Source organism: Thamnophis elegans, chromosome 8 (assembly GCF_009769535.1).
Source record: "Thamnophis elegans isolate rThaEle1 chromosome 8, rThaEle1.pri, whole genome shotgun sequence".
Classification (NCBI taxonomy): Eukaryota; Metazoa; Chordata; class Lepidosauria; order Squamata; family Colubridae; genus Thamnophis; species Thamnophis elegans.
The window spans coordinates 26,911,931-26,936,664 of NC_045548.1; positions in this window are offsets into that span (position 1 = coordinate 26,911,931).

Sequence of the window (24,734 nt, forward strand, 5' to 3'; positions counted from 1 at the left end):
TACAACCATGACCTTGATGATTGAGAATCTCCATATACCAAGACAGCAGTCAAATAAAAGAAACCTGACTCCAGGGAAAAACTGGATTAATTTTGTCTACTTTGAAGGGCTAGACAAATGAAAGGTGTGTGTGTGTGCAGATAAAATTTGAAGAAAAGTGTATTACCAGCTCTTTTCTTCCATAACTATGTGTACAGTTTCAATTTAAGCTATATATATATGAAGTAAAGACTAAGACAATAACGAAGACAATAGCAAGGTATAGCAATAGTACTTAGACTATATACTGCTTCACAGTGCTTTGTAGCCCTCTCTAAGTGGTTTACAAAGTCAGCATATTGCTCCTAACAATCTGGGTCCTTATTTGACTGACATCGGAAGAATGGAAGGCTGAGTCAACCTCAATCAATAGAAGTAGCCTGAAGTACTGCATTCTAACCACTGTGCCACCACAGTATGTTTCCAGATATACATTTGTAATTCGTAATTTGTAATTTAATGAGTTTATATGCCGTCCAATGCCATAGGACTCCGGGAAGCTTACAAATACGAGATAAAATAAAAATAACAAATAGGGGATAGAAACAAAAAACACTTAAAAAACACACCATACAATCGGCTTAGCTGGGGGCTGGACCTGATTTATAGATCAACCGCCCCAGGCCTGCCGGAACAGCCAGGTTTTAGTGGCTTTTTGGAAGGCTGCAAGAGTGGGAAGAGTCTGGATCTCTGCGGGCAGATCGTTCCACAGAGCTGGAGCAGCTACAGAAAAGGCTCTCCCCCGAGTGGTCGCCAGCCGGCATTGTCCGGTCGACGGCACCCGGAGGAGGCCTAGCCTGTGAGTTCTTATCGGCTGTTGAGAGGTATGCAGCAGGAGGCGGTCTCTCAGATATCCAGGTCCAAGGCCTTGTAGGGCTTTAAAGATCATCACCAGCACCTTGTAGCATGTCTGGAGACCAATAGGGAGCCAGTGCAGCTCGCGGAGGATAGGTGTAACATGCGTGTACCGAGGTACACCCGAAATTGCTTGCGCGGCTGCATTCTGGACCAACTGTAGTCTCCGAACACTCTTTAGGGGCAGCCCCATGTAGAGTGTGTTGCAGTAGTCAAGCCTTGAGATGACGAAGGCATGAGTGACCATTCAAAGTGCCTCCTGGTCCAGATAGGGCTGCAACTGGTGCACCAGGCAGACCTGGGCAAACGCCCCCTGGTCACAGCCAACAAATGGTGTTCTAGTGTCAGGAGGACACCCAAGTTGCGGGCCCTCTCTGAGGGGTGTAAACTTTCACCCCCCAGGCTAATAGATGGAGAATCTGGACTATCCTTGGAAGGAAACATCAATAGCCACTCGGTCTTGTCTGGGTTGAGTGCCAGCTTGTTCACTCCCATCCAGACCCTAACAGCCTCCAGGCACTGGCACATCACTTCCACTGCTTCACTGAGTTGGCACGGGGCGGACAGATACAGTTGAGTATCGTCCGCATATTGGTGGTGTTTAATCCCATGCCAGTGAATGATCTCACCCACTGGCTTCATGTAGATGTTAAATAGGAGGGGGGCAGGACCGAGCCCTGTGGCACCCCATATTTGAGGGGCCTAGGGGGTCAACCTCTGTCCTCCAACTAACAACGACTGCGATCTCTCTGAGAGGTAAGAGGACAACCACCGTAAAATGGTGCCTCCCACTCCCACCTCCCCCCAGTTGTCGCAGAAGGATACCATGGTTGATGGTATCAAAGGCCACTGAGAGGTCAAGAAGCACCAGGATAGAGGAATATCCTCTATCCCTGGCCCGCCAGAGATCATTGGTCAGCGCAATCAAAGCAGTTTCGGTGGAGTAACCAGGTCTGAAACCCGACTGGAAGGGATCAAGGTAATCTGCTTCATCCAAGGACCGTCGGAGTTGAAAGGCCACCACCTTCTCAACAACCTTTCCAACAAAGGGGAGGTTGGAGACTGGATGGTAGTTTTTAAGAATAGCTGGATCCAGAGAAGGTTTCTTAAGGAGGGGTCTCACCACCACATCCTTTAAGGGCTGCGGGAAAGATCCCTCCTGTAGAGAGGTGTTAATAATTCTCTGGAACCAGCCTCGTGTAACCTCCCTGCTGGCCGAAACCAGCCAGGAGGGACACGGGTCCAGTAAGCAGGTGGAGACTTACCGCTCCAATGGCCTTGTCCACTTCATCAGGAGTAACAGGCTGGAACTCACTCCAAGAAATCTGATCAAGGCACCCCCATCTCAGCAGGAACTGCCCAAATGGAGTCCAGGTGCGTCCGAATCTGGGCGACTTTGTCTGACAGAAACTGAACAAATTCCTCAGCTCTTCCCTGCAAGGGTTCCTCTGCATCCCTCCCCTTCAGGAGGGAGTGAGTAATCCTAAACAGGGCGGCCGGGCAAGATTCTGCAGACGCAATAAGAGCGGAAAAATGCACACATTTTGCCACCCGTATCACCACGAGATAAGTCCCAATAAAGGCTCTTAGCAGTGTTCGGTCAGATTCGGAGTTACTAGCCCTCCAGCGTCACTCTAGGCATCTCTTTTGGTGCTTCATCTCCCAGAGTTCCTCAGTAAACCAAGGAGCCCTCCTGGATCCACTGACGCGGAGAGGCCGCAAAGGCACAATCTGGTCAAGAGCCCCAGCCGCCACTATATTCCAAGCAGTGACCAAGGACTCTGTCGGACTGCGGGCAAGGGAGTCAGGTATCTCCCCAAGCTCCGTTTGAAATCCTGATGGGTCCATCAGGCGCCTGGGGTGGAACCATTTAATCGGCTCTACCTCCCTGCAGTGGGGGAGTAGTTTCCGAAAGTCCAGCCTTGGCTGAGATTGGGTCCTGCATCAGCCAAGTGATTTACCTTCAGAGCAGACAGAATTATGAAACAACTGAGAGGAAGTAACTATATGATCCAAGCTACCTACACAAGGTCTCAACTAAAGCTGGAGATAAAATCTAGACCTTCCTTGAATTCCTTAGAACAGTGATGGCCAACCTTTTTGCCATTGCGTGCCAAAAGTTGGGGGAATACAGGGCGGTCATATGTGGGCATGCCCATACCCATCATTCTATGGGCGTGACCCCACACATACATGCACGCACAACCCCCATCCTACCCCCGCTTTTGCCATGCGATGGACCATTTTTTGCCCTTCCCAGGCTCCAGAGGCTTTCCAGGAGCCTGGAGAGGGCAAAAATGGCTTCCCTGCCCCACCGGAGGCCCTCTGGTGGCTTCAGGAGGCTTCCCTGAAACCTCCGGAGGGCAAAAAAAAAAAAAAAGGCCCATCACGCAAATGGAAAGTTCGGGAACGGGCTTCCAGCTTGTCTGTAGGGCTGTTTTTCTCCCTCCAGAGGCTTCAGGGAAGCCTCCTGAAGCCTCTGGAGGGTGAAAACAGCCCTACAGGGAACTCAGAGGTCCAATCCTGAACTTCTGGTTTGTCCTTAGGGCTGTTTTTCTCCCTCCAGAGGCTTCATGGAAACCTCCTGAAGCCTCCGAAAGGCAAAAAAATGGCCCTATGGGCAACTCGCAAGTTTGGGGACGGAGTTCTGGGTTGTACAAAGGGCCGTTTTTCACCCTCTGGAGGCTTCAGGAGGGTGAAAAATGCCCTCCCCCTCCCGCCCCACCCCATTACCAAAATGGCTGTGCATACTCTAATGGAGGCTTTCAGAGAGCTCCTGGGGACTGGGAGCAAAAAATGAGCAAAAATGAGCTGTTTTTAGCCCCCCCCCAACCCCCCAGCAGCACTCCATAAGACTCTGCATGCAATTTGTTACAAAAAACGAGCCCATTTTTGCAAAAACAGGCAGGTTTTTCCTCATTTTTGCCCCCCCCCCCCGAACAGCACTCTGCAAGTGAAAGGCTATTCATGCTTCTTTTTTTGAAAAAAAATGGGCCCATTTTTGCAAAAATCAGGAGAAGTTTGTAGAGTGCAAAAACTTTTTTTTCCTTTTGGAAAGCTCTTTAACTGATTGATGGGAATTACATTGATTAAGTGCTGTGCCAGCAGAAACAAAGTCTTAGGTGCTGCAGATTGTCAGCGATTTCCTTCTCCAGCACATGGATAAATACACCTGGAAACATCTACCTACCTACTCTCTCTCCCCCCCACCTATTTACTGTATTTCTCTCTCTGTCTCTCTCTCCCCCTCTCTACCTACATACCTACCTACTCTCTCTTTCTCCCTATCTATCTACGGTATTTCTCTCTCTTTCTCTCCCTCTCTATCCCTCTATCTACCTACCTACTTTTTTTAAAAAAAATTCCCTCTTCAAAACCTTGGTGCGTCTTATACTCTGGTGCGTCTTATACTCCGAAAAATATAGTACATCCAAATATTTTCTTTTATCTCAGAAACAACTGTAATAAGAACTTCTAGCCAAATAAGAACTTCTTATTAAAAAATTCTAACTAAGATACTGAACATTTCTGGAAAGATTGTTGTAATCCCTTCCAGATTTTGTGTGCTATGTTTGGTTCTGAGAATTTCATAATATACTTTTCTTTAAGCTCATATGTTTTGAGTCTGGAATGGATAGAAGAAAAGCCTATAATAGAAAGAGAAAAAAGCAAGTAGGAACCCAGAAGAACTTCTACAGTCACATAGTGCAGGCCAACTACAGCCGCAGTTGCAACTGAAACAACTATTCTGCAAGAATATTTTGAGCATCTCTATCATGTAAAGGTTCTCTATAAGATTCATCCTTACCTTCAATCAAATCACAGAGGTTCAACAGACCAAACAAGGTCCAATGTCAAGCCTGTTGTACACTGCACAGTACTTGACCTATAGTATTCAGTAAAAATTATATAAGCTATGATCCCTCACTTATTATAACGCCAAACTACATCAGAGAGATGATAAATTATATTATGCCACTGAACTGACATTAACAGAGCTATTTTTAAAATGTTTCATACTGAGTAAGAACTGAGTTAAAAAGAGGAGAAACTCTTATTCTTTCCATCACCTCCTCCTCCTTTTCGTGGCATGAAGGATATAATCCCAATTATATTGCAATACTGGATTCATCTTTGGAGTCTGTGAGCAGTTCTCATTTCAATATATCTACTTGGTTTGAATCAGGATATCTTTTTTCTACATTTTTTTCTATAGATGGCTTTATGGGTATATATTCCATCTTTTTTCACCCAGATTCTTCTAATACATCTTGTCTCACCTCCTTTTAAAATCATTTTTCTTTCAGCACTTCCTATTGTCATAATTCAGTGATAAACGGGAGTATTTCATTTTGAAGGGCTAATTGTTTTGGCATTAACTTTGTTCTTAAGATAATGGGTTGTATAAATCTTGTGATCCTCTGAGTTGGCTAATGTATCTTTTTGGGGGGCACAAATAGTATCTTTACAGCTGTACTAAGACAAACTTGAGAACAGTGTTAATATATAGAGAGAGCAATTTCATTTGTGGTATTGTAATAGAGATTTAGTGAATCAAAAGAGGCTTCTCTAAAGAAGTCTTAAGTTTTCCCTAGCTAACAAGCACTTGAACCTCAACTATTTCTAGAATTCTAAGCAGACAATTCTAATTCAATTTACTTTTCTTTCAGCTCCTTGGTACCAGAATTCACGTCATGTTCCCACTCTCCAGCTTCCTAAGAGAGAGGTAAAGAAGATTAGACAGGAAGAAAAAGAGAGAAAAAAGACACACACAATCATTGGTTCCAACTTTGTTACCCAAGAGGTCAGAACTCCAAGAAGCACCGGGTAACTAAATCCAACCTCATTTTTAAGTTGCAGCATGCTCTAATGATATTTGATGGATGCCCTATAAGAAAGTAAAAGTATGGCCAGATCCCACTGACTGATGTCACTTTGTTCATAGGCATGGGGTCTGGATTAGGACTCTGCAGTTGCCTTAGGACAGGGCTGTCAAACTTACAGTATGCGGTCTGGATGTGTCATGCGCTAGCCACGCCCACATCTGGTTTAGCGAAGGAGGAAAAAGTCATGATGCATAATGTAATGCCATGAGTTTGACACCCCTGCCTTAGGATAACAATTATAAGGAATTCTTATGCTTCAAAAGCTTCCACTTATATTTAGCACAGTAAATTCATGCTTCAGCATAACCACCTGCATATGAGTAAACAGGAAAAGGGATGTAAATTGGGCTATTGTCATTTGCAGTTGCTACCTTGGGAAAAAAACCCAGGAACTCCAATATAAACATGGAATAAACGATAACTAAATTGGATTATTTTTTCCCCTGTAATGTGACCATATCTTGAAACCAATTAACTGTCAAGTGGATTGTTTTACATATGGGGTTCTTTCAAATGCTCCACTTATGCCTGTCATAAGAATGTCATTATTTCCCTATGTTTTATTATTTTCGGGGCACAGGTTTTATTTCAGGTACGTGGTGTCTCATGTAAGGTGTTGCTTTCTATTTTTAGATATTAGTACTGTACGTAGAATCAGGCATGGAAACCTTCAAAGAAGTTCTTTGATTTCACTGAACTTCATTGATTCATGAATTCACGAATTGAAGCAAGGACCCACTTTGAACCAGAGAAACCTACTCAATGATTATGAAATTCACTGCAGCCTTTTGAAGTAGTTTTTGTTCTTATGGTGGCCTTTCTATTGTTTTCAGGATTGTTCCAGACAATATTCAGTGTTGAATATTTCCATAACACTGAGGAGGCAAGTTGAGTGGGCTTCCTGATGCCAACAGGTAGCTGCCCAACATGCTTTTACTATCTCATTAAACTCTTTTTCTCTCAACTCTTTTGAGGTACCAGGCTAAACTTAGTTTAGGTTTCATTCATTTTTTCCACTCTCAATAACTACATTTATTTTTGTTCTTTCTTATGCTAATATTTTATTCCTTTGTTGTCTTGCCAATACAATTGGCATTTCACGTCAGCCATCAATACAGGCTTAAGGCTGACCAATCTGGTGCTCATCCTTGTGTCAAATTAGTACATGCTTGGGTAATTTTTTTTATTCTGCAGAATTAGAATAGATATAAGCATTCTGAATAACGATGGCTAACATTGCCAGGCACTGACACAAATGTTTACTGTTTTTAAAATGAGGTCAACCTCTTTCTCTGAAACCTGCCTACTTCTAAAATTCTATCTCGCTGTATTAGCCTACAACATCATCTGCTTCTGCTAACATAGAATGTTGGCAGAAACCAGCAATCCTGATATATTAACTCATAAACATTTGAAAGAAGGGCTTCTTTCAAGAACAGAACAAGCATATCAACCAGCTACAAACCCCAGTGATTAGAGGCAACAAATCTACCACCCCATAAAAGCAAGTAAGTGGTCATAGTCAGGGATGGGCTGCTACTGGTTCGCCCATAGCAGTGAACCAGTAGCAGCCCACTGGTAGTTAATGTTAACATTATGGCCAGTTTGGAGAACCTCCAAATCCCACCCCTGTCTGGCCCTGCCCACCCTTCCCCCCCCAGGAGTCTCCACATGGCCCATTTTGGATGCAAGGTAAGTGCAGGGTCTGTGTAGAGGTTCAGGGAGAGGGGGAAATGGGCCTCCTGGAAGTTCCTCCCATCTCCGAAGCCTGGGGAAGGTGAAAACAGCCCCCTGCCATGGGGCAGGAGGCTGACTGGCCACACCCACCATGGCTATGCCCACCCAGCAACTGGGCAGAGAACCTGTTGCTGAAATTTTTGAAGCCCACCCCTGGTCATAGTTTAGTGCCAAGGTCAGTTCATGCAGAATCTAAGACAACCTTAATAATGTACAGGAAAACCAATTAAATAATCACTGAGAAGCTACACAGATTCTTCTTAAAATTGGGAAGCTACAATCTCCATAGTTAGATTATTCCAGTGTTGTGAGCAGGACGTTGTTTTTTTATATTTCAATAAAATTTGGTAGCTGTAAATTCCTCCAGTTCCATCAGCTTACCTTCACAGTCTTTAAGCATCAGTATTGTCTGTATAATTCCCTTCTTCTGAATCCTCAAATGGAAAAGAGCTTATATCAGATTTTGAAAGATTCTATATATGCATTAAAGTAGAAGCCATTTTGAATTGGTTTGGCACAATTTGGATCAGTATTAGATGGTTTATAAACTGTGTGTTATGGTTTTCCTCATCGATACTATTACTGTCTTTAAAAAGGGTATGGAAAAATATTTCAAAAATGTGTTCGTTGATTATGGGAACTTTATTTTGAGTGGTTTGCTGGCTAGGCTGCAACTGGGTATTTTAAATTTTGAGCAGCCTGCTGACTGGTTGGTGATTTGCATTCTTAAAACATGTGACAGGGTTGTGGGATTCAGAGAAAAAGAAGCCTTGAAGAGATTTTTTTTTTTTTTTACTGGAGAGCCTAAGGGAAGCAGATAGCTTAAGAAAATTAAGAGTTACGTTAAGGAATCCAAAAAGCTGTCTAAGACTTAATGCAATTGGGCTACACTTATTAATTAATTGATTGATTCATTTATTATTTGTATGCCATCCATCTTATTCAATTCTGAGCAGCTTACAAAAGTATTAAAATCAATAAGTATAAAACATAATCATAAAACAATAAAAACAGTAAAATGATCATACAAATGAAGAAAATCTGTACCATGATTAATCGTGGGAGGGAGGGTGGTTTCACCATAGCAAGCTCCATTCTTTCTATTCCTTTCTTCTCTACACCAATCTCTTGGTCAAAAGCCCAATATCATAGGACACTCTAGTGATGTAATTTATGATGCTTTCTGTATTAAACCAATTTTTGTTATGTAGTTCATAAATCAAATCTTTATTGTAATCCAATACCACTATACATACAAAAACAAAACTAAATTTAAGATTATGATAGTGATCTGCTTGTTCAAAATGCTGTGCAGAACTTTGTAATGCTGTATATAATACCAGGGTTGTCATCTGAAAAACATTGAGAGAGAAAACTTTCCTCTCTAATTCCCTTCAAAGGCAGCATTCTCTATTTCCTGCTGGGATTATCTAAATATAGCTAATAATATTGAAATGCCTGTCAGGTATCCAATTCATAATTCACATAGAAAATTCATTCTTGTCTAGACACAATACATGTAGTTGAACATTTCTTCTGCTAAAAAACATGGACATAAGTTCTTTAGAAAACGGAGCAGCAGAATGAATAATGACTACTGGGATACTCTATAGAAGGGACAGGCTGCCATCCACCCCCATGAATTAAATGAAATTAAATGTTGCAATGAGAATGCAATTATTTCTGAAATATTTCCAGACTACATGTTCAACAAGCAATGTTCAGGTTTTGAGGTTCAGAAAGAGCACAATTCAATGAAGATAAATGGAGTTTATTGGTTTATTTATCATGCCTTTTCTTTTGTAATCCATTACACCTGCCAAAAAGTCACTCCAAAGGCTTAGAAGGCTTCCAAACCAATGTTCAGTCTGGCATAAGCTAACCTAAAGACAGAGTGGCAGAAATCATCAATTCACCTCTTTCACCAAGAAGAAATGTCCTTTCTGCCCACACCATAAATAATGTAAATGTGTCCAGATTCACATACCATATGTAGAATATAATGTAATTTATTTCATTTTCATTAAATGTTATTACTAGAATTTGTAAACTGTGGTTTGTGACTTGCAATTTATAAATCATTCAATCTAGTTTTGTTTATTACTCCATAAATGAGAAGAATGTATTTTTTACTGGTTTTATGAAACATTAAAGCATCCACTTCTCCTTTCTCAAAAGGAGCCAATTCACTGCCCTTGTTCTTTATTAAGGTCTCTTTGGATGGCCGTAGGGTGTGAGTTGACGAATAAGGAGGAGAAATAAAAGCCACTTCTCTTACTGCCTCCTTAGGTCTTGCGGGTGAAATGATATAAAGGCCAAGAACACAAACAACAGATGCAAAACCACTCCCACTTCAGTCTGCATCATTTGTGGCCATTAATCTTATACATGTATGCTTCTGTCAATCTAGTTGTATATCCTTTCTGTGTCATACAGTATCTCAAAGCTGCTTACCTAGCAACCATGATTCTTAACAAAGCAGTTAGCCCATATATTTGCACACTGTGCTGTCACTGTACTATCAAAATTTAAATGCAAGCTCTAGATAGCTTCAGGAATGACTGATATACTAATGTGGTGAGCAAGCAAACAAACAATTTATCCCAGATGGATGAAATTTGGGAAGAAACATTCAAACCCCTCAAAGAATCACCACCTTAATTAACAGACTGTAAGTGAGATGGGGTAATTCCTATTCTAGTGTTCCAGATTCTGTATTTGCCATAACAAACATTAAAATGACTTTACTGAGATATCTATTGTTCTTGGTTCTCTGATCTTTGTCATTTGTATCAGGGTTGACAGCAATCTTGAAAATTGTGATATAAATTTCCTAAATTCATTTGCAGTGGATCCTAGCCACAAATTCACATATCTTGGCTCTTTTCTTCAAGCTCTGCACCTTTTGCTGTCATACAGATGCACTACAGCCTTTTCGTCAAAATGAATGGGAGTTTTTCTCTCCTACAAACTATAGTTCTTTAAAGTACCACCTGTAGGAGATGACCAGGCTGAGTTACCAGTTACCAGTCACGAGTCATCAGTCATGAGTCACTTCATGCCCACAAGAGATCAAAGTCAAGCTCACCTTGAATTCCTTTCTATTCTTAACTCCCGCTAATTTCCCTTGACTATTAGTGGTTCAGGTTCTTGTAGAGAGCTTAAGCTTATAATAAATCTTTATACACATTTGAACTGCCTGGATTTCCTAATTTCCTGGGTGCTTGACACTAGTTTCACCATGCCATTCTCAAATACTTCTCCCATCCCTCTTTCTAGTCTCTTCAGGATCCTCTTTTCAATCATCATGTCTCGCTCTCACTTTCCTCTGTGGTCTCTACTAGGAAAGTCATTTCTCCTGGTTCTTCCACTCCAGGAGGCCATCTATATCATTCTCTGACTGTCACTCAGGGCAACAAACATTATAGAGGTCTGGATAGCCATTCTCACCAAAATATTTAAGTATGGTGGAAGTTCAAGTTTTCCATTCATCTAACCAGGCTCTTCAACAGGATCTATAATTACCATTGTTGACCATTGCAATGCACTCGCCATGGGGATGCTTCTGAAGACCATCTGGAAGCTTTAATGAAGCAGTGTGGACAATGATGGGTATGCTTCACAAGCTGTACTGATTGCCAGTTTGGCTCTGGCTGTGATTCAAGATGTTGATTGTTACCTACAAAACCCTTCATGAAATCAGGCCATGTTACTTGAGAAACTGCCTACTTCGCATATAGCAGCAAATTCAATATAGCAGGATTGGTGCCCTCCAGATTCTTTCACTTAAACATGCCATCTATAGTATTGGGAAACTGGAAGCAGTGCCTGCCTCTTTGAACAAGATTTCTCTGAGATCTGGATGGCCCTCGAAACGTACTACTGTCTTGAAAAGGCTCTTCTCCCAGCCTTTAACAAAAGTGAGCAAGGTCCCCTTGAATTCTTTGAGTTTGTTTCTTTTACCACTCCAGTTTGGTTTCTATCAAATTTACTATCTTTTATTTTTATTTCTTTTTATTTGTAAGCAGCCTGAGCCATTGAAAGTTGAGTAGCATGCAGACGACATAAATTAAACTGAACACAAAACTAAAAGAAAAGAAAAGACAAAAGAGAACTTTAACTGTGGTACCCCCAGGCTCTTCTTATTGATTGTTGATAGCCCAAGTTCAGCAGCCACATTCCCTGCTTATGTTAGTCCTTCAAGGTAGGCCAGGTTAGGAAACAAGACTCCATAAGATTTACCTTTCCTTTATTGATATAGACCAGTGATGGCTAACCTTTTTGTCCCCACATGCCGAAATTGTGTGCATGTGCGACAGTGTGCACATATGTGCCCACACCCATAAAGCAATGCGCCCCACCCCTTGCACATGTACACCACCCTCCTGCAATTCCCCCGTGCATGTTCACAAGGCCCCTGTGCTCCCCCTGCACATGCGTGTGACCCCCCGTGCCCCGATTTGGGATTAGCAGGCCTCTCTGAAGCCTCTGGGACCAAAAAAAATGGCCCATGGGGGGTGCGCACCGCACCCCGCCGGGCTCCCCCTGCACATGTGTGCATGCCCTCGCCCCAGTGCATGCATATATGACCCCATGGATGTGTGGTGGAGCTGAGCTGAGGCGATGGCTCACGTGCCCGCAAAGAGGACTCTGCATGCCACCTGTGGCACACGTGCTATAGGTTTGCCATCACAGATATAGCAGGGGTCTTCAAACTTGGCAACTTTAAGCCTTGTGGACTTCAACTCCCAGATAGCTGGCTGGAGAATTCTGGGAATTGAAGTCCACAAGGCTTAAGGTTGCCAAGTTTGGGGACTGCTAGACTATAGTAACGAAATCTGAGAAGTCTACAGCATTTTCCCTGCAGAAAAAAGGCATAGCCAGTTTCTTTCTAATGTTGTTTTCTATCCCAGGATTAAATCAGGTTTTGCTAACTACTATCACATACCTCCTTCAGGTTCATCTCTGTAATTCTCTATAGCCTTCTATCCTTTTGGTTTCCATGCTGCTTTCTTTCTCTGGAACCTATTTATTTGCACCAATACAGGAGACATTAGCAAGTGCTGCCTCCTCTGTTGGCCTTGCTCCCTGGTCTTTGCTTACTGCCTTGTGCTATCCAGCCCCTCTATCTAGCATCAAATTTGAACTACACCAATATCTGATACAATTATCTATCTTCCCCTCATACACCAGCTTCCTAATGCCATTTCACTTCTTTTAAACCCTTCACTCTGTGGTGAAATTCAAAAAAAAATTGCTACTGATTTTGTGGGCATGGCTTGGTGAGCGTGGCAGGGGCACGATACTGCAAAATCTCCATTCACCCCCCCCCACTCCATGGAAAGGATAGTGAAAAATCTCCATTCCCACCCCGCTCTGGGGTCAACCAGAGGTGGTATTTACTGGTTCTCCGAACTACTCAAAATTTTCCCTACCAGTTCTCCAGAACCTGTTGAATTTCACCCTTGCCTAAGGTGACCAGATTTTAACATTGGTGAAGAGGGACACCATTGATGGGGGGGGGGTGTTCTTGATTAAAAATTTGGTCTATATGGATTCTCTCCTCTCCTCCCGGCATGCACCTCACTGATTAAAGCGCTTTCTTTCGCCCACGCGGGTGAAAGAAAGCGCTTTAATCAATGGGGTGCGTGCCGGGAGGGATCTCTCCTCTCCTCCCGGCACACACCCCACTGATTAAAATGCTTTCTTTCACCCGCCTCAGGCGCGGGCAAAAGAAAGCGCTTTAATCAGTGGGGTGCGTGCCAGGAGAAGAGGAGAGAATGCCTGAGCATTCTCCCCTGTCCTCCCGGCACGCACCCCACTGACTAAAGCACTTCCTTTCAACCACCTGAGTTCTGCTGCGGGTGAAATAAAGCGCTTTAATCAGTGGGGTGCTGGGGAGAGGACTGCCTCACCAGCTCTTCCTGTTCTCCCGCCGTTCCCTAGCTTGTCGTGCATTTTTTCCAAAAATTGGGACTTTTTAAAAACGTCGTGGGACGCAGGACAAATTGTGAAAAATCAGGACTGTCCCGCCAAAAGCAGGAAATCTGGTCACTTTATCCTTGCCTTCACTTCTCCTTCTTTTTCTCCTACAATAATAACACAATGTAGTCCAGCACAGTTCAGCACATCAGTTGTTCTTCATACTCCCTGATCTCATTTCGTTTCAACAAATGTTGGTGTCTAAGGAGTGTGTATGTGCAACAGAGGGAGAGGGGGAAAGGGAGAGGAAGAGAGAGAACACAGGGTACAGGATTGCAATTAAAGCCTCAACTCTTTGAACATGTGTACATTGTTGGCATGTAGAAAAAGTGCAGACTACGATCGTGCAACCTCCATCATGTCTGTTTAGAACTTGTGGATGCTCTCCTATCTTCCTTTTCTTCTTTCCTTTTTCTTCTTTAACCAGTTGCAAGACCACCAGCTTCTGCTAAGCCTAAGGTGCTTTCTCCAGCCTCTAAACAATTCCAGAATTGCTTTACCACTAGACTAATCCTCAGGGGTCTTCAGACTCAACATTCTCCCTTTCTAAAACTACTAACTTTCTTTCTTCAAAATTTAATCCTGGATCCAGTCCTGGGGGCAGGATGTCATCCAGATGCCTTTGGGGAAAAACAAGTTGTTGTTGTTTGTTTTTGCATTACTCTTCAACTAAAAATCAACACTTCAAAATTTGTTGAATGTGCTATGTATCCTGCTTAAGGAAGAGCTTTTCTAGCAAACAGATTAATGGAGGTTGTCCCATTACCTAAAGCTATTTCATTCACTTTATTTGAGTGCACCTAATTAGAGAAGTGTAAAACAAGATTCCATTTCAATTAAGCAACAAAGCTATTATATAACATCCAACTTCTTTCAATTCCTCATCTTATCTCTTCAATTTAAAATGAGATCTTGAAAAGGTCACTGGTCTCTCTTCTCATCATTCTAATGCAAACCTCTTCAAAAAATATCATGTTCACTTCTATTTTCCCCCCTTCCCTTCCCTTTTATTAGATAAACATATAATTTACATTCAAGATATTTAGAAAAACTATAAATGACATAAATTCCCAAGCTTTAAAACAATTTTAAATTGCCTTGTGGTCAAAGAGGATGAGTGAAAGAAGAAACAGCCTACTCTGCATATGGTACTCGCTTCCTTGGGAGGGGTGGGAGTGTTGCAAATAGGTCAGTCTTATGAAACAACCATTGTGCAATTTGGGCATAAACCTTGTCTCTTTATCTCTACATCATATATATGCCCACAGGAACAGAGCTTACGATGTGGCCGTGTTTTCATAATTGCCTGCAGATGCCCATGGGCACTGCTGTTTCCTGGACATCACAGTTTATTTTTTATTGCAAATAGCTGACTTGAAATCTTTAGATCTCCCTGGGCAAGTAGGTTGGATTTCTCCAATAGTACAGCTAAGAGATAGGGGAACATACAGCTTTTCCAATATTGTTTTTAGTTTCAACATTCCGAGCCAATGGCCCATGATTGATTTTTTTCAATCAGCAATGTCTCTTGCCACTTCCACATTGCATCAAGCTATCTACTCCTTTTTTATTAGCCTTCTGCCACTGAGAATCCCCCCACCTACACTAGCTAGCTGAGAATTATGAGAGCTGAAGTTCAATATAATTGGAAGCAGGAAGATAGTGAAAGCTTGTCAATTATATACTCTATGTAACTACAAATAGGACAGAGCAAAGTTAAGAATGGAATGGAATAGAGCTGGAAGGGACCTTAGAGGTCTTCTAGCAGGAGAACCTATACCATTTCAGATAAATAACTGTCTAGTCCAGTGGTAGTCAACCTGGTCCCTACCGCCCACTAGTGGGCGTTCCAGCTTTCATGATGGGCGGAAGGGATTTGCTGTAACTCTGCTTTATAAATTTTATAAAGTAAAGTTACTTCCCTACTTTATAAATCCCCATTACTGTGGAACCGGTGAGCAGTTAGAAAATTTTACTACTAACAGAGATACAAAAGTGGGTGGCAGGTATAAAAAGTTGACTACCCTTGGTCTAGTCTCTTCTTAGAAACCTCCAGTGAGAACCCACACTTTCTTTTTTTTTAAGTTTTTTTTATTTCTCATACATACATTCACAAATATACAATCTCATAACTATTATTAATAACATGTGTTATCTGTTAACATTTATAACAATTTTTCTTCCCCAAAGTTAAAAATATAATTGAGATTGCTTTTTTACCATCCCATAACCCATCTTATTTTACAACCCTATTTCTTACTTACTTCCTTCCCTCCCTTCTCTTCTTCTCTACTTTCTTCTTTCCTCCTCTCCTTTCCCTCCTCTACTTCCCCTTCCTCTCCCCCACTCCTCCCCTCTTCTTCCCTTTCCTACCCTTTCTCCTACTCTTACTTCCCTTCCATTTCTTCCTCTCCTTTTCCCTTTCTTCTTTTCCTCTCCTTTCTCCTCTCCTCTTCCTACCTTTCTTTCTACTCCTCTCTCTCTATTCCCTCTTTCTATTGTTGTGTTTACATATTTTCCTTTTCAATCTGGTGTATTTTTGAGCACCTACAATTTCTGGAGGTCAGCTGTTCCACTGGTTAATTGTCCTCACCGTTAGGAAGTTTCTCCTTAATTCTAGGTTGCTTCTCTCTTTGATGAGTTTCCAACCACTGTTAGTTAGTTCCAGGTCAATGCAGGAAGTATAGACATTCATCATCTAGTCCAGAATGATTAAGTTAACTATTCCTTTTTCATTAGCCTTCTGCCATTGAGTATCCCCCACCAATACTAGCTAACTGAGAATTATGAAAGCTGAAGTTCAATATAATTGGATTGTGTGATCAAAGGAAACAGATGTTCTCGTTGCTTATTGATTGATGACAGGGATTGAGTTTATGCAGACAAAACATTTGCTTGATCATCCCTGAGTGGCATTTCAACCTGTGGGCATACTCTGTGAGAATTTGAAAGAATTTTCCTAAATAATATAAAAATACTATGTCTTCAGAAATGCTACTTCCTTCATTTATGCCCAATTATTTTAGTCATATTCATTTAAGTTCTTCTTGGTTTTTGTGGAATGCATGGAGGGGGGGCAGGTGGACTGGGGGAACTACATTTCAATCTTCTTTCACAAGATTGACCTGTGAATCGTTTTTAGAACTAATTTTATTAAAAATTGTAATTACAGTACAAAATAAAATCTAAAAGAAACCAAAAGAAAGAAACCAAAAGAAAGGTAAGAATAATAAAAAGAAGGTGCAGGAAAGAAAGAAAAATATGAAAAAATGACAGAAAAATAGAGCCAAGGTGGCGCAGTGGTTAAATGCAGCACTGCAGGCTACTGCTAGATCAGCAGGTCAGCGGTTCAAATCTCACCGGCTCAGGGTTGACTCAGCCTTCCATCCTTCCGAGGTGGGTAAAATGAGGACCCAGATTGTTGGGGGCAATATGCTGACTCTCTGTAAACCGCTTAGAGAGGCCTGAAAGGCCTATGAAGCGGTATATAAGTCTACTGCTATTGCTAAAGAAAAATAAAATAACAAAAGTATAGTAAAGCAAAATAAATATATAAAATGATTCCTTTCATCACAAGTATAAACAAATTTAATTTTATCACATCTTCTTAAAGTATAACAAATGATATCTTTTGTTCCATATCCCATCTCTTACTTATAAAAAAATGCAGGAAGCATTGTCATTCAATTCTGATGTCAGTAAAAAATACATTAAGGGTAACCAGAATTAACATTAAAGCTTTTTCAACCTTATTCTAATAAATCAACTTTATATTCCTTCTTTTACTTCTAACAGTCTTAATCTTTAGTCCACTCAATTAATGTCATAGAACTTGATTCCATTTCATTTTTTTCTTTGGCCCTCCTCACAAGATTCTTCAAAGTTTTAACAAGCCTCTTTTGTAAAGCCAATGTAGGAAAATTATCCAGATCATTCTCTTGGTTTATGACTTGAATATCTCTTTTAATTGATAAAACATCAATCAGTTTCTTGTGTACGTCCAGTGTAACAGCTTTTTCAAAAACATTATGTAGCCTGTAATCTGTAAATCTATTTTCAACTCTGTCTCAAACTTATCAAGTAAAATTTGTTCTTCTACCCTAACATCTTTTAGATCCTATCTAAAAGACACTATTAATATTAATGTATCCGTTGATTTAAAAAATCCTTCAGTAAGTACTGTATTAGAACATTTTGCTTTATTCTATAACTATAATTTGAATTTGTGTACTTCTCCTTTAATTATTATTATTAATTTAATGTCTACTTTTTTAATAATCTTATGGGTTTTTTTAAATTCAAAACAAAAGCATATTCTCTTGAGAAGGATTCTTTATAATTAATTCCAAAATCTTTCTTCAAATTTATCTGGACCTTGAACCCATTTGCAATTTTTTAAAAAAATCAAAGTTGTAATAATATCTTTGCTATTTATTCCCCCCTCTTTTTAAAGTTTTAAACTTGTAGTTAAAACTTATTTTCACTAAAGGACTGAAAGAAACTTATTCAGCGATATAAAAGTTGTTGACACAAAAGTTTCTAAAGACTAAAAAACAGTTAACAAGCAATTTCTGAAAATGTGCTGACCACAGTTAGAGCAAGTTAGCTATTATTTTATCTCCAAGAACTCTAAATTCACTGAAGGCCACTATCCTATGGTCTCCTCATGTGGAGCAGCTGTCTGGAGCACTTGTGGATCATCTCAAGTATCTCCTGCTTTGGACAAGTTTCAATCAGCTGTTTACTTGCCAATTCTTAATGCCACCATGGGTCATTAGTTCTGCTTTTCATGGAACCATCTGCAGTCTGCCATCTCTTCATCTGGACATGATCTATATGAATTTTCAGAAAATATTTTTGTTTGTTTGTGTTATCCCAACAGTTAAAACAGGTTTACATTTCTTTAAAAGACATTGCATTCGGTTATTAATTAAATTGGTGTAGTGGTTAACGCATTAGGCTAGGAACTGGTAAACTGAATTATAATCCCACTTTAGCCACAAAGCCACCTGGGTGACCACTTACTTTCTTTCAATCCTAGGAAAGAGACAATGGCAAAGTACTTATGAAAAACCTTGCCAAGAAAATTATAGGGACTTCTCCAGGAAGTCTCAAAGAATTAGACATTATTGAATGGAAGAAAAAAAATAACAAGGGAAACTGTTTTGTGTCTTGTGCTGCATATTCATGAAACCAGGGCAATTTATTTCAAAATGAATAAGTTGGAATGAATATGAACATAATCAATGTTCTTTCTTGTAAGGAAGACCAGAAGAAGGGCAGTAGACATTAACACCAATCCTGTATATTTCCTGGGAGAACACATAATTCTCATAATATGCATATTTTTCTCATCCAACAAAGCTCACACATGGCTCTTTGTGAACTAGAATCTGATAGTATTTTCAAGTGGTTATTTAAGTGAAGCCTGAGTATATGCAACTAAATAGTTTTCACAAATGAATTGCCAAGCTGTCAAAAGTTATGAATAATTATGTTGACTTTTTCAGTTATTGAAAGCATTACCACAAGGGGAAAATAATAATGTTAATTGAAATAACCACTATATATAGATTTTAGTTCTACATATCAAATTCCAGATTCTCAAGTAGAAGATAATGCAAGATGTTTAAATATTCTGACAGTTTAGTAGCAAATAGTTAGTTTCAAGGGGCAGACTATTGCAGTGACTTCATTAACAAGGAACTGAATTAAGAGCACCAACTATCAAAGCCAAATTGTTGTGAAAGAAATTAAAATTTGGTAATAAAAATCTAATTAGCAACCTTTAGATTCAAAGAGACTCCAGTGTACATAACCCAAATTAGATCAGTGGTGTGGATGACCTGATATTATTTGGGTTGCTTCATTCCTATAGTAACTAGGGTTCTATTCATGGAACCTATATGAAAATAAAAATTCTATCAAAAGGCTACACAAGATTAGTGGATAGAGGAAAAAAAAGGCTGGAATCCAAATAATATTTAATTTGTGTAGTTTAAAATAAATGTAGAAATATTTGGTCAAGTCAGATTAAAAATAATGTTCATCTTTAAGCTTAATTCCTATTTTCTGAAAGGTTCCTTTTATTATCATGTCTAAGTATGTGTGATCAATTTCTTTATATGTTCCTCTTCATCATGGGCAACAAAGACCATTTCTCTTTATTAGTTAGAATCAGTTACAATGGTTTCCACCAAGGTCCTCTGTTCCGGCGGGATTGTACATAGTTGTTCTGTTACAATAAAGAGCTGTTGTTGCCTAAGCCTGAGTGTGCCTTTCCTTTACCCAATCTAACACTGGCGATGAAGGTGAGATTGGAAGGCAAGTAGGCATACAAAAAGAGCACAACAATCCAGCAAATGAATCCAGCCCGGAGCACAGCGTGGCTTCAAGCAGCCATCTTTGAGTGGCTAATTCAAACGCCCTCAGAGACACAAGATGACCATGCACGCCCCACCGACTCCATACAACCCAGTCACCAAGCACTGGGAATCCTACATGCTGAGGTTCGACTGCTTCCTGGAAGCCAATGACCTCATGAGCTTTTCTGAAGGCCGAAATAAGAACATGTTCCCGAGCTACTGTGAACGGGAAGTGTTCGAGACTGCAAAAGACTTGTCTGAGCCAACGCCACTCCAATTGGTCACTTGGTCGGTGTTACAACAGACGCTGAGGACACACTACACTCCTAGACTGTCTAAACATGTCAGAAGGCAAGAATTTAACACTGTGCATGTGGTAGCTGTCATCTTCACTCTCTGAGCCTTCAGGCTGTAGCCTCGAGATGCACGCCTCCGCTTTTAGGACTGTTTTGGCGCTGCAGGGTTTCCGTCGATTTAACGGCAGACTCAGTGGCCCTGGCTTCATCTAGGGCGATTTGAAGCATCAGGTTAGATTTAGCTAATAGCCTTCTCTGCAGGCCAATATCTCTCACACTGCATATGAAGCAGTCAAGTATCAGTTAATCGAAATCTCTAAACTCACAGTACGCTACAGCCTTTCTAAGTGCCGCAACGTATTCATTGATGGATTCGCCCTCTTTCTGGTTGCGAATTTAACCCCAGAAAGCCTGCCTATCTGCATGACTACATCACAAGTCGGTTGATCCCATCAAAGAGGTGAGGGGTGTTAGATACCAGAATCAGTTACAATGGTTTCTACCAAGATCCTCTGTTCCGGCGGGAACAGAGAGTCAACCTGATTGGTCGAAGGGTCTGACAGCTCCCTATAAAAGGGCTGCTGTCAGACTGAACCTTCGCTGGATTGTACATAGTTGTTCTGTTACAATAAAGAGCTGTTGCTGCCTAAGCCTGAGTATGCCTTTCCTTTATCCAATCTAACACTCTTCTAATAAGGTTTTGTAAGAGAAATTATGAATCTTTCATCTTTCCATTTTAATTATTTCTCATCCAACTAAATTATATCAAAGTAGTGAACCTTTTAGCCCTTAGTAATGATTGGAGGCTGGGGACTTTCTGTGGGCATCCAAGCCATACCTACTTACTACCTTTCTCTTTCTCTCTTTTTTCTTTCTTTCTCTCTCTTTTCTCTCTTTCTCTCTTTCTCTCTTTTCCTTTTTTCTCTTTCTCTTTTTCTCTTTCTCTTTCCTCTCTCCCTCCCTCCCTCACCTTCTCCTCCTTTTCTTTCTCTTTTTTCTTTCTCTCACATACTCACATGAATACCACTCAAACTGGACCTCTGGAAGGAGATGAGAAGTACATGCACACTCCTGCAAAGCACAACTCTAAGAATTGTGTTTACAAGCCAAAGGTTACCTATCTATCTTTTATAAGAAGTTTCTTTCCTCAGAGAGTGAATATTCTTGGCAGAGAATGAGCATTCTCTTCAAAGAACACTATACAAAAGTGAAAAGTTCTCTATATAATACATAAATTAATTTTTAAAAGGATCTTTTTAAACTCATGGTAATCACATGAGTTTAGAAAGAAACTGTATCAACATTCTGTCTACTGAATAGTTACTGCCAGTGGTCTTTATTATTTAAGCTTAGTAGTAAAAGACTTTGGGAGGACACTAAAAACATATTCCAGATTCGCTGGACTACCCTCTACGTGTCTTAAGACTAATTATGGACATTGTAGTCTTACATTTCCAAAAGTGCCCAGCTAAGGTATATGCTACATTTGGTATTCTTTGTTGAGAGATTGTGAATTTTCTATAGGATAACACAATTAAACACAAACTTCTCCTACATGTTACATCAGTGTGAAAAGGTCCATTGGATTTCCTTTAAAGGTATACAGAATGGTTGCTACCATGGTTACAATTTTATCTACACCTTGACAATTACCAAGGAAATGAGGAACATTGAGCTATAAGCATAAACATCATTATTCATTTTTAAAAATCTCCACCGGCAATTTAGTAAAATAATAAAGGGATAGAGAAATATATTTCATGCCTGTCTGCCACAGGAATAACTAATTATGCACAACATGTAGAGCTAATTATGGAATGATTATGACTCAATACAATAGGATGAAAATCTCACAGCTAGCTAGATTAGAAGGAAAATATATTAGAAAGAAAACTATCCCCTAGGGATCTTATTGGAAGTGCAATCTTGCTGGAGACTTTCAGCCAAGTGTTGATATATGCAACTATCAGCTTGTTGCCCAAAGTTAATATTTGCCCTATGCAGATTTTTAAGTACTCTTTGAAACATAGGATTTCACGAATTTGGGTGTGCTAATTCAGCATACCATCAAATACTAATGACAATATGGATGTTACATGTTAAGAAACCAGATATACATTAGTTGATATACCTTATTCACATATCATGCAAGGAATAACCAAGGATGGTTTAGCATTCAAATAGCCCAGATTCCAGTCTACCTTTTCATCCTCATTTAATTAAGAAGAAAAAGTAAGAATCTTACTTCTAAGTCCTCTTTCTTTCCTGGACTGACCAAAGGAATAATATAGACTTCAATTCACCCCATCTCTTTTGCTGTGATTGGAAAAGGAGAATTGCCAAGCAATGAAAGAATTAAATATGTGTATATAAAATCAGGTGCTCAAATCAAGCTATAGTATCAAATTTAGTAATCCTAAGAGTCATAAAAGATGGAGAAGATCCAGTGGATTCCTGAGAAATCCATATGTCATATAATATTCATAGGATTATACTGAGATGTAGATTAATTCCTGAACATTTGTCTGAAAGATAGTTCTGTATTTCCTGATTTCTAATATTTGTTTAGATATTTGAAATTTCATTGCTTTAGAGGAGTTTGTCAATAATTATAGAGAAAGATATGGCAATATATCAATGGGTTACTCAACATCAAAGATTATATAATTTCCCTGTTCCTAAACAGTCATGTAATGCTGCCAATTATTTAATAACTAATTACCATACCTTGAATCAGAGTCCTGACATCCCAACACTAATACTTTTTTAAAAAAGAGAGAGAGAGACAGAGATGGGGACGGAAGCAGTTTGCATCTAATTTCCTTTCTTGGATTAGACAGATCAAAGGCAAAATTGAATTATTCATTTTCTTTTTGTCGCTGTTTAATATTCACCACACGTATTCGTAGTTATACTTTTTCCTTTCATTTATGATATCCAACATTCCTTGAAAGGCTGTTTTTGTTGTTTCAGAATTGAACAGTTAGCTTTCACATCTATGCAACTAGTACAACAAATATTTTCAGATTCATTTATGCTAGTTTTGCTGATAATAGGAAACTGAGAATCTAAATGGACACCTTCATAGGTTAATCAGTTGGATTGGGTAATTGTATTGATGAAGAGAGTTGGACATAATCTGAAGAAGCATTGTTCTGACCCAGCTCCACAAACATGACAAATTGTCTGTAGTTGAAGCAATTATTCCTTTATTAGGAGCACCAGCAGCCCCGGCAAAAAGTTTCTTTTTCATCTCAGGCTAACAAAACTGTCCAGCAGGGGAGATGAATAGTTGTCTGCAGATCTATTCATCTCTGCTCCCTGCCTTCTATCTCCAGAGCAGGGGTGGGTTCCTGCCGGTTCTAACTGGTTCGGTAGACAAGGTTCCACAAATCTACCATGCTGGTTAAAACCCATTCCAGCTGTGAAAAGAAGGAAGGAAGGAAGGAAGGAAGGAAGGAAGGAAGGAAGGAAGGAAGGGTGGAGCTTCTTCAGAGGACTCGAGGCAAGAGCAGCATTGAAGCCCCCTCTGAAGCAGCTGGAAAAGGTATTTGTGGGTTGGAGGGAGAGGAATTCAAACTTCATCCTCCTGGTGCTGTGTGGGGCTTTGGCCAAAGGCTGGAGGAAAGGACCCTGGCTCGCTTGTGCTTTCCCTCCCCAAGTGTAGTTTGATTGCAGGCGGAACCACATTGCCTTTTCAAACCTGTAATCAGTGAAGCTGGGCTGGATTTTTACACAGCCGATCCAGGGAAAATGTGTGTGCTACAGCATGGCTCTTTGCCTGGCTTCCTGCCTCCTCCTGTGGTCTCCTCAGTGCACGCACACACACACACACCTGAATAAAGCTATGTAAAAATCCAGCCCAGGTTCACTGATTACAAGTTTGATAAGGCAATGTGGCTCCGCCTGCAATCAAGTTTGAAAAAGCAACATGGCTCCTCCTGCACACTTGAGGAGGGAGAGCACAAGTGAGCACTGAGAAGACCACAGGAGGAGGCAGGGAGCCAGGCAAAGAGCCATGCTGTAGCACACAATTTCCCCCAGCCCCTTTCTTTTGGAAGGCTTGGCTCAGCTCCCCTCTGGCTTCTCTGCCTCTCCTCTCACACCAGCCTGCCAGCAGGATGTGAGTGGGTGGGCTTTATTGCATTCCAGGCATTTCCCACCCAGACAGCAGGCTGCATTTGCAATGGGGGAGATGTTTGGGGCAGGCAGCGGGGGAATGGGGGGATGGCAGAGGAGCTGCTTTCAAGCCACTGGAAAAGATATCCAATCCAACTTGTAATCAGTGAAGCTGTGTGTGTGTGTTTGTTTGTTTGTTTGAGAGAGAGAGTGAGAGAGGGATGGGGGATAGGAGAGATAATCCAATCTAACTTTTGTGTGTGTGTGTGTGTGTGTGTGTGTGTGTGTGTGTGTGTTTGAGAGAGGGGAGAGGGAGGGAGGGAGGGAGGAAGGGGGAAGGGAGAAGAAAAAGAAAGAAGGAAACTTCTTTTGCAAAGGAAAAAAACAAATGCTGTCGCTTTAAATCAGAACTGAGCATGCCTGGCTGTGGAACTCTGGGAGTTGAAGTCCACAAG